Source organism: Lucilia cuprina, chromosome 5 (assembly GCF_022045245.1).
Source record: "Lucilia cuprina isolate Lc7/37 chromosome 5, ASM2204524v1, whole genome shotgun sequence".
Classification (NCBI taxonomy): Eukaryota; Metazoa; Arthropoda; class Insecta; order Diptera; family Calliphoridae; genus Lucilia; species Lucilia cuprina.
In genome coordinates this window covers 55315337-55329732 of record NC_060953.1, presented here as the reverse complement: position 1 = coordinate 55329732, position 14396 = coordinate 55315337, and the positions used below count along the sequence as shown (strand labels likewise).

The window sequence follows — 14396 nt, the reverse complement described above, 5'->3', positions numbered from 1 at the left end:
GTCTAGTATATAGTCTAGTCTATAGTCTAGTCTATAGTCTAGTCTATAATCTAGTCTCTACTCTAGTATATAGTCTTGTCTATAGTCCATATATTAGCCTAGAGGTTAGTATTTATTAGTCTATAGTCTAGTCCACAGTCTAGTCAACAGTCTAGAATATGTTCTAGTCTATAGTCAATTTTCTTTATTAAATGTGTTATTCCTCTGCAACACCTTTTGTTATTTCTAAATATAAATTTAAAAATTCATTTATTTGATTCAATAGATAAAATACAGTTAAGCATTATGCAACATAAACTATTCAGTAATTTTCTGCATCAATTCTTAAACATTTCCTATCTAACAAACATATTAATCTATACCGTCCAAAGAAAATTCGAAATAAAGAACATCACACCAGGAAACAAGGTGTTAAAGCACGAATAACAAGGAAATATTGATGTGAAAAACTCTTAAAAAGCGTAAAATTATCACGTGTTTGACCTAAAATTATAACATCAAAAAATGGACTTAAAAAATAATTTTTATCACTCAGCAACAAACTCTAGAAAAACTTTTACAAAAATATCAAAGAAACTACTAGCACATCATAAAAAAAAAACTCTTAACTCAAAAACTTGATACAAAGTCAGGATGAAAACGTCTTCCTCAGAAACACTCACACAAAGACTCATTAAAAAAAAGAAAAAGTATAAAATTTATATTTCAAAATTTTATTTTTCAGTTTCTGAAACCATGCTGGCTGGTGTTATAATAGATAATAGTTCTGAAATACTATGGTGCATACAGTAGTGAGTAGCCTCCATAGTCGGTGGTTGATGGTTGACGTTTGCCAGCTGAGCACACAACTAGAAAGGAACACAAGTGATATAAGGGGGCCACATTCATTGCACATCATCTACAACTTGACCAAAACAACCATCTTTCAAATGACTCTTACTTAATTTGTTGTAGTTATTTGACCTGGCACGTACTTGATTGTTGTAGTTTTGCAACCTGCAACTTGCAACCCATGCAATAATGTTGCAAACACACACACATTTGAGCATTAAGTAGTGGAAAGCAATAACAATTTCTGGCTGTTTGGTTACCAAAAAGGTAATCAACCAAATGTCTAGTACTTAAGCTTCCATATTGCCATAAATATAAAAACCTACATTCCTTAACAATTTGCTAGTTTTACTCAAGGTTTTGTCAAAATATTAGTAATATGATTTGCTATAAAAAAAATACAATAATAAATGTCAAATGAACGTCATCAGCATTATCGAAATGTATGTATGCAAATAAATAATTAATTGTTTTTCAATATTTTAACAAAAGAATTATTATCTGAAATTGATCAAAATTGATTAAAAGTTGTAATAATTTTAAATTGTGCTAATTTAAAATACAAACTTCCACGTATATCATATTTTGTATACCCTACACCGTAATGTTTATAATGCATAAATGTTAATATTAAACCTACATCCATTTGAAGCTATTCCAATCAGATCAGAATCACTGAAGATGAAAAATGAATGGAAATTTAGTTCTATATATGTAAATGAAATCAGTGCCCTAAGTCTGCATTACACCATACATATATCTCACTAGACTACAGACTAGACTATAGACTATACTATATACTATACAATCGACTAGACTATTGTCTAGACTACAAACTAGACTATAGACTAGAATATAGACTAGACTATAGACTAGATTATAGACTAGACTATAGACTAGACTATAGACTAGACTATAGACTAGACTATAGACTAGACTATAGACTATAGACTAGACTATAGACTAGACTATAGACTAGACTATAGACTAGACTATAGACTAGAGACTACACTATAGACTACACTATAGACTAGACTATAGACTAGACTAGAGACTACACTATAGACTAAACTATAGACTAGACTATAGACTGGACTATAGACTAAACTATAGACTAGACTATAGACTAGACTATATACGAGACTATAGACTAAACTATAGACTAGACTATAGACTAGACTATAGACTAGACTATATACTAGACTATAGACTACACTATAGACTAGACTATAGACTAGACTATAGACTACACTATAGACTAGACTATAGACTATACTATAGACTAGACTATAGACTATACTATAGACTAGACTATAGACTAGACTATAGACTAGACTATAGACTAGACTATAGACTAGACTATAGACTAGACTATAGACTAGACTATAGACTAGACTATAGACTAGACTATAGACTAGACTATAGACTAGACTATAGACTAGACTATAGACTAGACTATAGACTAGACTATAGACTAGACTATAGACTAGACTATAGACTAGACTATAGACTAGACTATAGACTAGACTATAGACTAGACTATAGACTAGACTATAGTCTAGACTATAGACTAGACTATAGTAGACTATAGTCTAGGACACTATAGACTAGACTATAGACTAGACTATTAGACTAGACTATAGACTAGACTATAGACTAGACTATAGGACTAGACTATAGACTAGACTATAGACTAGACTATAGACTAGACTATAGACTAGACTATAGACTAGACTATAGACTATAGACTAGACTATAGACTAGACTATAGACTAGACTATAGACTAGCTATAGACTAGACTATAGACTAGACTATTAGACTAGACTAATAGGACTAGACTATAGGACTAGACTAATAGACTAGACTATAGACTAGACTATAGACTAGACTATAGACTAGGACTATAGACTAGACTATAGACTAGACTCTATAGACTAGACTATAGACTAGACTATAGACTAGACTATAGACTAGACTATAGACTAGACTATAGACTAGACTATAGACTAGACTATAGACTAGACTATAGACTAGACTATAGACTAGACTATAGACTAGACTATAGACTAGACTATAGACTAGACCTATAGACTAGACTATAGACTAGACTATAGACTAGACTATAGACTAGACTATAGACTAGACTATAGACTAGACTATAGACTAGACTATAGACTAGACTATAGACTAGACTATAGACTAGACTATAGACTAGACTATAGACTAGACTATAGACTAGACTATAGACTAGACTATAGACTAGACTATAGACTAGACTATAGACTAGACTATAGACTAGACTATAGACTAGACTATAGACTAGACTATAGACTAGACTATAGACTAGACTATAGACTAGACTATAGACTAGACTATAGACTAGACTATAGACTAGACTATAGACTAGAGTATAGACCAGACTATAGACTAGAGTATAGACCAGACTATAGACTAGACTATAGACTAGAGTATAGACTGGACTACAGACTAGACTATAGACTAGACTATAGACTAGACTATAGGCTAGACTATAGACTAGACTATAGACTAGACTATAGACTGGACTATAGACTAGACTATAGACTAGACTATAGACTAGACTATATACTAGACTATAGACTAGCCTAGACTATAGACTAAACTAGACTATAGACTGGAGTATGGACTAGACTATACTATTTACTAAACTATAAACTAGACTATAGACTAAACTCAATACTAGACTCAAGACTATACTGTAGACTGTACTATAGACTAGACTATAGATAAACTACAGACTAGACTTTAAACCAGATTATAGACTAATGTGAAACTAGACGTAAACTACTTAAACTTGAATATATACTAGACTATGGACAAAACTATAGACTTGACTATAGACCAAACCATAGACTAGGCTAAAGAGTACATCATATGCTAAACTATCAACTATACTATATACTAGACTGCAGACCAGATGCTATACTAGAAGATGAACTACAGACTAGTAGACTATAGTCTAAATTATGGACCAAATTATATACTAAACTACAGACAAGTATATACTACTCATCAAAAGTTAGAAGAAGATCCACAAATGTCGTAGGAGCATCGTGGTATTTTTCGACTATGGACTAAAATATATACTAGACTAAAAACTACACAATGGACAAGACTATAGGCTAAACTTTGAACAGGAATATAGATTAGACTATATAATGGACTGTAAACTATATTATAAGTATACTAGTGCATGGACTAGTCTATACTCACACTAGACTATAGTCTATACTCAAACTTGACAAACTAGACTTAAATTACTTGAACTTGTGTATAGATTATACTTTAAACTTAAATATAGACAAAACTATATTAGATTACAGACAAGACTAGTCTATAGTTACCGGAATAGTTTTCAATATAAAAATATACAAAATTTGTGTTTAACTTACATGTTTATGTGAGAATTATTCTGAAAATAAAGAAAATATAAATTTGTTAATGTTATTTTAGTTAATAATTTAGTAATAATAGTAAAAATAAATTAAAACATCAATCTTTATATTTCTCCCTTTAAAACTTGCTAGAAAATCCCCTTTGATTCCACACCGATCTTCAAATAAAGCGAAGACAAAAACCTAACGGATTGTGTTAAAGAGAGCTTGTAGACACACTCACTAAGCCCCAACTCTCAAAACTAGATTTATTTAAGAAAAAATTTTTAAGCAATCACAATAAGCGAAAATTCATTCACAACAGCAGCTTAAACAAATGATCTCAGAGTATTAGACATTATGCTCTTAGCTGAATACTCGCAGAAAACCTACACATAAACATAGAGCCCCCCCCTTCCCATGTTTAAGACAAGATTTAATGAAATCAAAAAAATAACATCATCAACGACTTGTGAAGAATAAACATTTAAGCCCAGTTAGTATGTAAACTTAACTCGAAGTGTAAGCACACGGTTTTACGTTTAAAAGTGAGAGAGAAAACGTGAGAATTGTTTTAAATAAATGAAATAAAAAGCAACTGAGACGAAAAAGAAAAAAAAACTAAAACGCGTTAAATTTAATAGATTTTTTTTTTTTTTTGGATATTCTGTGGGTCTACTAAATATATATTTTGTTTTTGCAAAATCTGGTTTTTTGTTAATAAAAAAAATATAAATAAAGAAACTACAATAAAATAAATACGAGTTTAAAATAAGTAAAAAATATATACAAAATTAAAGTGAATTATAAAAACAACAAAAAAATCAATTTTAGTTTAATAAAAAAAATTATTAAAAAAGTTATTTTTTTTCAATAAAATTTTTCAATGCGTTTTGTTTAATTTGTTGCTATTTCTTTGTTTTCGTGAATATCTATTCATTAATTTTATTAGAATTGTTGTTGCTAAATTGTATTTTTTTTATTTGTGAGTTGCTTTTTGTCTAAAAGAGGATTAATTTTGTGTTATTGTTGCTGCTGTTGTTGTGGTTTTGTTGCTAATTTTATACACATTACGTGAGTGAATTAAACAAAATTTTATAGAAAATTTGTTTTTTAAAAAAAGTAAATAAAAAATTAACAAAATATAAAAAAAGTTTAAAAAGTTAAAATTTTGCAAAATTAACAAAAGAGAAATTTTTTTATTATTAATGAAATGAAAGTAATAAACAAAATTTAAAATATATATAAAAAATTTTACAAAATTATATTTCTAATAAAACAAAATATTGTTGCTGCAAAAAGAAACAAAATACTGTAAGTTTGAGTATTTCTTTTCTTAAGTTGGCCAAAACAAGTTTTCAAATATTCAAGGAATTTTCGCTTCTCCAATCAGACAACATTGAAACCAAAGTAAGTTTTGTACAAAGAGTTGGTAAAAGCTATTAAATAAATTTCATACCCTTTACTTGATAAAAACTAAACTAAATTGAAAATAACAAATGTTTTTAAAATATATATTTTTTTTAATTTTCAATAACGAATTAAAAAAAAAAACATATTTCGAAATTTATTTCTTTTTACAGTTATCAATTCTCTTACAGCTGTTTAAAATTAGAAATTTGAATAAACTTTAAAATTTTTGAAAAATGATTAATTAATACAAAATACATTTGAATTAAATAAAGTGAACTTTTATAAATAAATTTACATTTGAAAAGAAAACAATCGGAATTTTTGGTTATTTTGAACAAAACACAAGTCACACTTTTAAACTTTAAACAAAACGACAGTTTTATTTTATTGATTCATAGAAAACTGAACAATTAATTTTAAAAATTATGTAATCATAGAAGGTCATTAACAATCAAACATATGTTTTTGATAAACTTACGAAGCTATTAAACAGACTATATTAAAAACTCTGGGCTAGATTAGGATGGAGTATAATTAAACACTACAATATAGTCTAGTCTAAAGTCTAGTCTATAGTCTAGTCTAGTCTATAGTCTAGTCTATAGTCTAGTCTATAGTCTAGTCTATAGTCTAGTCTATAGTCTAGTCTATAGTCTAGTCTATAGTCTAGTCTATAGTCTAGTCTATAGTCTAGTCTATAGTCTAGTCTATAGTCAAGTCTATAGTCTAGTCTATAGTCTAGTTTATAGTCTAGTCTATAGTCTAGTTTATAGTCTAGTCTATAGTCTAGTCTATCGTCTAGTCTATCGTCTAGTCTATCGTCTAGTCTATCGTCTAGTCTATAGTCTAGTATATCGTCTAGTCTAGTCTTAGTCTAGTCTATAGTCTAGTCTAAGTGTAGTCTATAGTGTAGTCTATTATTCTATAGTCTAGTATATAGTCTATTCTATAGTCTAGTATATAGTGTAGTCTATAGTCTAGTCTATAGTTTAGTCCATGGTCTAGCTTATAGTCTAGTCTGTAGAGTGTAATATATAGTATTTAGCCTATAGTGCATAATCAACAGTCTAGTCTCTAATCTATAGTCTAGTGTATAGTCTAATCTGTTGTCTAAATTTTTGTCTAAAGTCTAGACTACTCTCTAGTCTACTATATATCAACTACTATGAGTATGTGATTTTTTTCCTATGAGTACATAACTTTTTTCCTCGCTCACTCTATTATTTATCAAGTATACCTGTAATCGTAACACAAAATACAAATTCCAGTACAATATGTGAACATATACATATGTATGTATATGTGAGCTTAAAACAAACGCCTCCATCTACACTTCTCAATTTAACGCTCAATTCTTAAATAAAAAATCCAACAAACTCTAACTACAAACCATAATAAGTCAGATTCATTAACACAAAGTCATATATTGTTTATCTCACAATAATACAAAAATATACAAATGAGTCAAAGTAAAATAAATATAAAAAATATTTTAAAAAACAAATATGCCTCTTGTTATTTTATATGTGTGAAGAAGATCATGTTAATTTTATACTTTATTACATGAAATGGACTTAAATCAAATGAAGCGACATTTTAACGATACTCATTCATACCGAGAAGCTCGTACTTAGAAATCACACAGCAAACATAGCCATTAGCAAAAAGGTTTTTTTACAAATAACATGTCTTAAATGAAGATTAGTCATTTGAATGTTTCTTTCTTGGTGTGCTGGGTTACTCCAAGTTAATAGTTTTAATAATATTTACGATAATTGTAGTTACTTTTATTACGAATATATTTTTATAAATGTACATTTTTATTACATTCCAAATGACTAGTTTTAAAAATAATTTACAAGTTTAAAAATTTGCATAAACTTTTTGCAAATATGATTTTTATTGTAATTATTATTTTATAAGGCCTGTGTAAGATAATAGTCTATAATAAGGACTATGGCTTAATATATAATATTATCTACGGGTTAATCTAGAGACTGAACTAAAGTCAACGCTGTTAATTATATTATGGGCAAAATTAAAGACTACACTATAGACTAGACTATAGACCAGCCTATAGACTAGACTATAGACCAGCCTATAGACTAGACTATAGACTAGACTAGAGACTAGACTATAGACTAGACTATAGACTAGACTATAGACTAGTCTATAGACTAGACTATAGACTAGACTATAGACTAGACTATAGACTAGACTATAGACTAGACTATAGACTAGACTATAGACTAGACTATAGACTAGACTATAGACTAGACTATAGACTAGACTATAGACTAGACTATAGACTGGATGTAGACTATATAAAAGACTATTAACTTGACTACAGTTAGGACTAGACTTTTCATTAAGCTACAGACTATATTGTAGACTATATATACTAGACTAACCAAGATTGCTACCATATTTTCTCTTAAACTGTTCTTACAGTTTTGAAATAGCTACTTGAATAGTCAATGTACATTTTGCTTAATTATTTCGTTTCATTAAATCTGTCTATATCTGCTCAACTACCTACACAAACTTAATTTTCATAGATACAAATTCAGCAAACAACATGGATACAATAATTCTACGAATATTTGTCTCTATTGTTCCACTATTATATCATCGTGTTATGGCTGATCTAATCTAACTAGATAATAGAATAACAACAACAATAAATGAACAACATTTAAAATGGAAATGAAACAAAACAAAATTCGAAACAGTAATAGAGAAATAAATAACAAAACATATGAGCAGAAATGTTAAACAAAAAAATGGATTTCTTATTGAATGCGATTTGTATCTCAAAGTCAAACTTTTTTCTAGCTTTTTGTTTTAATTTTAGAAAATCAAGTTTTTAAGCATTTGAGCAGTAAATATATTTTTGTACTTATTGTTAATTCTGTGTGTGGTTGGTTGGTTTCGAAAAAAAAATATTCAAATAATGTTGGCTGAAGTTTTGGTTAGACTTAAAACTAACATAGTTGGTGGGTACATAAAGAATTTTTGAACAAAACAATTAGAATTGATTTTAAAGTGTAAATATTTTAGCAATTTAAGAACAAATTTTAAAGCGTAAAAAATTATTTGGATATCGTGACATTTAATATAAGAGCTTTGAACTTTTCAAGATCAATTCATATTAGATTAACAATTGTCTCACGAATCTAACCCGTGAACATGTGTTTAAAAGAACTATATTGCAATAAATGTCTTGAAAATTTTTCTCAAAAATCTAAAATTATTTTATAATTTTCCCAAAATTTAGGTATTAGTCATTCAGACCTCAAAATGTTTTTCGTTCCTAAATTTTATCAAATTTCCAACTTATGTAGTCATATATGTAATCCCCTCAAAAAACCTCAAAGAAGGAAATATTGTATAATTTAAATGTTAATAATACCTTAAGGTATTAAATACTAAATAATAAAACTATAATGAATTCAACGAAACATAAATATTATAAGACAATGATTACAAACATACTTATGTATATAATCAAATATCTGCACATACGAGTATTGATGTCATTTTGTCAGACAACAACTTGACTGTTTGTCTTCACATTATACCACAAAGCAACTATTGTATGAGGAAACTAAAAAGCACCCAGTAGTTCTAAAGATTAAACTGTAGTTCAGATTATAAAAAGAGTTATAGTTGTGACTTTGTTTTAGAACATAAACGTTAGAATAAAGTTCACATTGTAGAATATTTACCAGAATATAGACAAGATCCTAGTACCTACTATATTCCAGACTATTAATTAGATTATAGTCCGGACTACAGACTGTGGACTAAACTATAGTTCAGACTGTATACTAGCCTAGAGTCCGGACTATAGACTTAAGAATGGACTAGACTTTAGAACCAACTAAAAACTAAACAAACTATATAAACTATAGATTAGAATATATCTCAGACAATGGACTAGGCAAACCATAAGCAATACTACAGTTCAGCCTATAGACTAAACAATAGATCTAACTACAAAGTCCTGACTAGACTATATTCTTTTTCAGACTAGAGAGTTCGAAACAGGGACCAAAATATCGACTAGAGTAAAGTCCACACTTAGTTGAGTTTATAATCCAGGCTTAGATTAGACTACAGTCCAGACTATACACAAGATTATAGTACAGTTTGTAGTCCAAACTATAGATTAGACTATAGTCCAGACAATAGGCTAAATTATAGTCCAAACCATGTACTAGGTGCAGACTTAGATTAGGCTATAGTCCAAACTATACATTAGATTATAGTGTAGACTATATGCCAGTCTACAGATTCGACTATAGTCCATGTTACATTAGATTATAGATTATTAGATATAGATGCAGGGGTACAGATTAGCCTATAGTGCACATTATAGATTATACAATACTTTAGACTATTGTCCAGAGTAAACTAGACTATAGTCAAGAGCAGAAGTGTCTATAGTTCAGAGTAGACGTGTCTACAGTTCAGAGTAGACTAGGCTATAGTTTAGCGTTGAATATACTAAAGTCCAAACTAGACTATAGACTAGTCTATAGTCTAGGCTATGTATTCCAGAATATAGACTCGAGTGTAGTTCAATCTATAAAGTGGACAATAGTACAGACTGTAGTCTAGACTATAGTCCAGAATGTAGAGTCCAGACTATAGACTAGACTATAGCAAGACTATAGTCCAGATTATAGACTAGACTATAGTCCAGATTATATACTAGTCTATAGCTCAGACTATAGACTAGGCTATAGTCCAGACTTTAGAGTTGACTATAGTCCAGACTATAGACTAGTCTATAGTCCAGACTATAGACTAGTCTATAGTCCAAACCATAGACTAGAATATAGTCCAGACTATAAACTATACTATAGTTAATATTGTAGACTTGACTATAGTCCATATTATAGGCTACAGTCCAGATTACAGACTAGACTATAGTCTGGTATATAGTCTGGTATACAGATTACAGGCTAAACTATAGTCCAGAATATAGACTAGACTACAGTCCAGACTATAGACTAGACTACAGCCCAGACTATAGACTAGCCTAAAGTCCAGACTATAGACTAGACTACAGTCCAGACTATTGAATATAGTCCAGGCTAAAGACTAGATTTAACTATGTTCCATGGTATAGACTTCAGATTAGACTTGACTATAGCTCAGTATTCAGATTAGACTAAATTATATTCTAGACTAAAGTCCATATTGTAGATCATACCGCAGTCCAAAGTAGACTACACTTCAGTGTAGACTAGACTATAGTGCAGACTTTAGTCTAAACTATATCATCCAGACTTTAGACTAATCTAAAATTCCAGTCTGCAGTCTCAACTGTAGTCCAAACTACAAACTGAGCTATAGTCTACACTAGACTGTTCTATATTCAAAAATTCTAATAAATTTTTATATTATAGCCATTTTTGAAGTACATGTAAAACTGTCGGGCCAATTGTGTGAATAACACAGAAATAGAGTTTGGTTATACACTTAGGAATAGTTTAGCGTTTTCAAAAAAACTTATGGCAAAAATGGATAAAAAGAATAAGTTTTGTACTTAATAAAACAGTTAAATGACTTTTAGCCATATTTGTTGTAAACATTTATTTGGTTTAGTGGGTGGCTGGCTGTGCGGTTTATTCACCTTATATTTTGTGGTTGTACTTATTCACTTATTATGACGAATGTTTATGAATGAATCAAGCAGCAAACGAAGAAGAAGTGTCAAAAACAATTTTACTTAATTAATAAAGTTTGGCTAATCAAACAAAACATTTTGAGGTAATTAAAATTCTTTACATCAAAATATATAATGACTAAATAAAACCGAAATAATGCTGTTTTGCACGTAAAGTAGGTCTTATTAATAATTTCTTTTGGCTTAATAATTATTAATGAACACATACTTGCGTACACACTTTAAAGCTTGTTTAGATGTATTTTTGCAAAGGAAAGGTATTTTAATTAGCCATCACATTCATGTGTTAAGATTTTTGTAATTTTAAAACAAAAAATTCTTTAAAGTTTGCTTAAAGAGTCAAGGTCATAAATGGAAATAAATAAATAATGATGTAACTATCTCTTCTTTCATGGTTTAATAAGTTCAATGGGTTAAAGTTTAATTTCTTCTTAATAACAACTAAAGAGTGATGTTTCTTTCTGTACATCTTGGTTTCATTGACTTCTCAACCTTATTGACCTTGAGTATTAAGTATTTGTATTTCCTCTATTTCCAAAGAAATCCAATTAAATCAAATCAAAACTATAAAACACTACGCCAAATTTAGTCTTGCATATCTGTTTTCAGCTGCTTTTTTCTATCTTAATTATATTAGGTGTATGATTATAAAGGTGATTATCATTTCAAGAGTATTAAAAACACCATTAATTTAAAAAGAAACAGGGCAACCCAAAATAATAACAAAAACTTTAAAATATACCAAATATATGTACAATATGCTAACTACAAGAAAATATGCAAAATATGCTTTTTAAGCTAACTATTTGACAAAGCTATTCTCATATATTTTTCTGGTTAAGTAAACAATTTACAATTTTCCGCTTACCCTGCCAATAAGCATGTCAGAGTGTTGGATCGTTATGTTGGTGTTATTATTGCTATTTTTGTGTGTATGTGTAAATATGCAAATATTTCTCAAAATAACTACGCATGTAGGCGGTTGTTGCTTTTTTTCCATTTTATAATTGTTTTGTAGCTTATGATTCTTAATTAATAAATTCATAGAAATTGCATTTGAAAACAACCTTCAGAATGTCTTTTACAGACACAAGAAACAAGTTAGAAAAAAACGACATCAAATGGATTTTTGTGTGTGGAAGAAAAAAAAATTAATTATAAAACAGCTGTTGTTTGTTGCCACAAAAGGTTTCTGCAATAGAGGTAAAGTTTAATTGAAAAAAAATTTAAAGAAAAAGATACAGATTAAAACAGTGGAACAAAGAGATTTAACAAGAAAATGGACATGAACTGGAATATGTTCTGATTTGAATTAGACTCATACTAATCTGATTTGATAGTCCTGAATAAAAACTGATCTATAGTACAGAATATACACTTATCAACACAACAAACTTTAAACTAATCTTTAGTTCACATTATACACTTATAGTCTAGACTATATATTAATCTATAGACTACAGACGGATCATTAGTCAAGACCATCCAAACATTTTACTTTATATATAGTCTATAGTCCAGATTTATAAACCAAACTAATGATTTATAGTCTACAGGTAGACTTTTACAATGTCGAGTCCATAACACAATCTACGGTTAAGACAAAACTACAGATCAGTTTATAGTTTCTATAATTAGAACTGATCTATAGTCTAGACCATCCAGACTTTACACTGATCTCTATTATAGTTTTTAGACTAATCTAAAGCTCAGTAGTTATATAGATTTATAAACGAAACTAAAGATCTATAGTCTACAAGTAGAGTGATATAGTGTTAAGTCCATAGACTGATCAATAGACAATACTAAAGGCTGATCTATTTATAAGACTGCAGATCAGTCTATAATTTTTAGACTATAGAATGATCTATATTCTAGACAATCCAGGCTTTAGAATAATTTATAACTAAAGATCTATAGCCTAGACTTTGACCTTGTCAAGTACATAGACTGATCTATAGAAATGACTGAAAGACTTATCTATGGACAAGACTAGAACAGACTTATCTATATTTCTAAAATCTTTATTATTCACTATAGACTGATATTTTGTCTGGAATATAGATTGATTTATTGCCAGTCTGCAGAATGATCTAAAGTCTAAATTGTATACTGATCTATACTACTATCTACTCCAAAAACTAGAGACTGATCAATAAAGTTGTGTATAGACTGGTACTAAGTATAGCTTGATATATTGCCTGTAATATAGATCGATCTATATTGTCAGTCTACAGACTGATCTTAAGCCTATCTTAAGCCTACATTGCAGACTGATTTATACAGATATCTATTCCAAACTATATGATCTATAGAAATGATCTATGGAGAAGACTACAACGAACTAAACTATATTCCTTAAATCTTTATTATTCACTATAGACTGACATATTGTCTTGAATATAGATTGATCTTTTGTCAATCTACAGACTGATCTTACTGATATCTACTCCAAAAACCAAAGACTGATCAATAAAGTAGGATATAAACTGATATATAGTTCAAAGTGTAGCTTGTCTATAATATAGATCGATCTATTGTCTCTATTTATAACTACTCCAAACTAGAGACTGGTCAATAGAGCAAGGTAAAGACTAATATATAGTAAAGAGCTATCTATAGGGATCTATTGTGCAGACTATAGACTGCTCAATAGATTATAGACGTCAATCTATATTATTGAATGTAAACTTCAGACTGATATATTTTCTAAAATATAAATAAATCTATGCTCGAGATATAAACGATATAAACTGATCTATTGTCTACACTGTAGTCGGATCTATAGTTAAGACTGATATATAGTCCAGACTTAAGATAGATATACAGTACAGTGATCTATAGTTCAGGCTGTAAACTGAACAGACTTAAATCTATAGTCCAGAATAAAGAACGATCTTTTCCAGCAAAAACTTTCATTACCATGTAAGAGGCAAGTACTTACCACAAATGATTACAAGTAATTGGAAAAAGTAGTTATTGTAATTCTCATGAAAAACCTTATCTTCACTGGCAACATTACTAATGAATTATAAAGTAT

At 29.2% G+C, this 14396-nt stretch overlaps 1 protein-coding gene across 2 annotated transcripts in view; it reads left to right on the top strand.

Moving 5' to 3' along the window:
• Positions 1 to 5430: 5430 nt before the first annotated feature.
• Positions 5431 to 14396, top strand: part of LOC111689799 — a 97116-nt gene continuing 88150 nt past the window's right edge. For both annotated transcript variants that reach the window (XM_046953280.1, XM_046953279.1), the window contains exon 1: positions 5431 to 5655. The gene's annotated coding sequence lies outside the window, so the exon portion shown is untranslated. The remainder of the gene's footprint in view (positions 5656 to 14396) is intronic.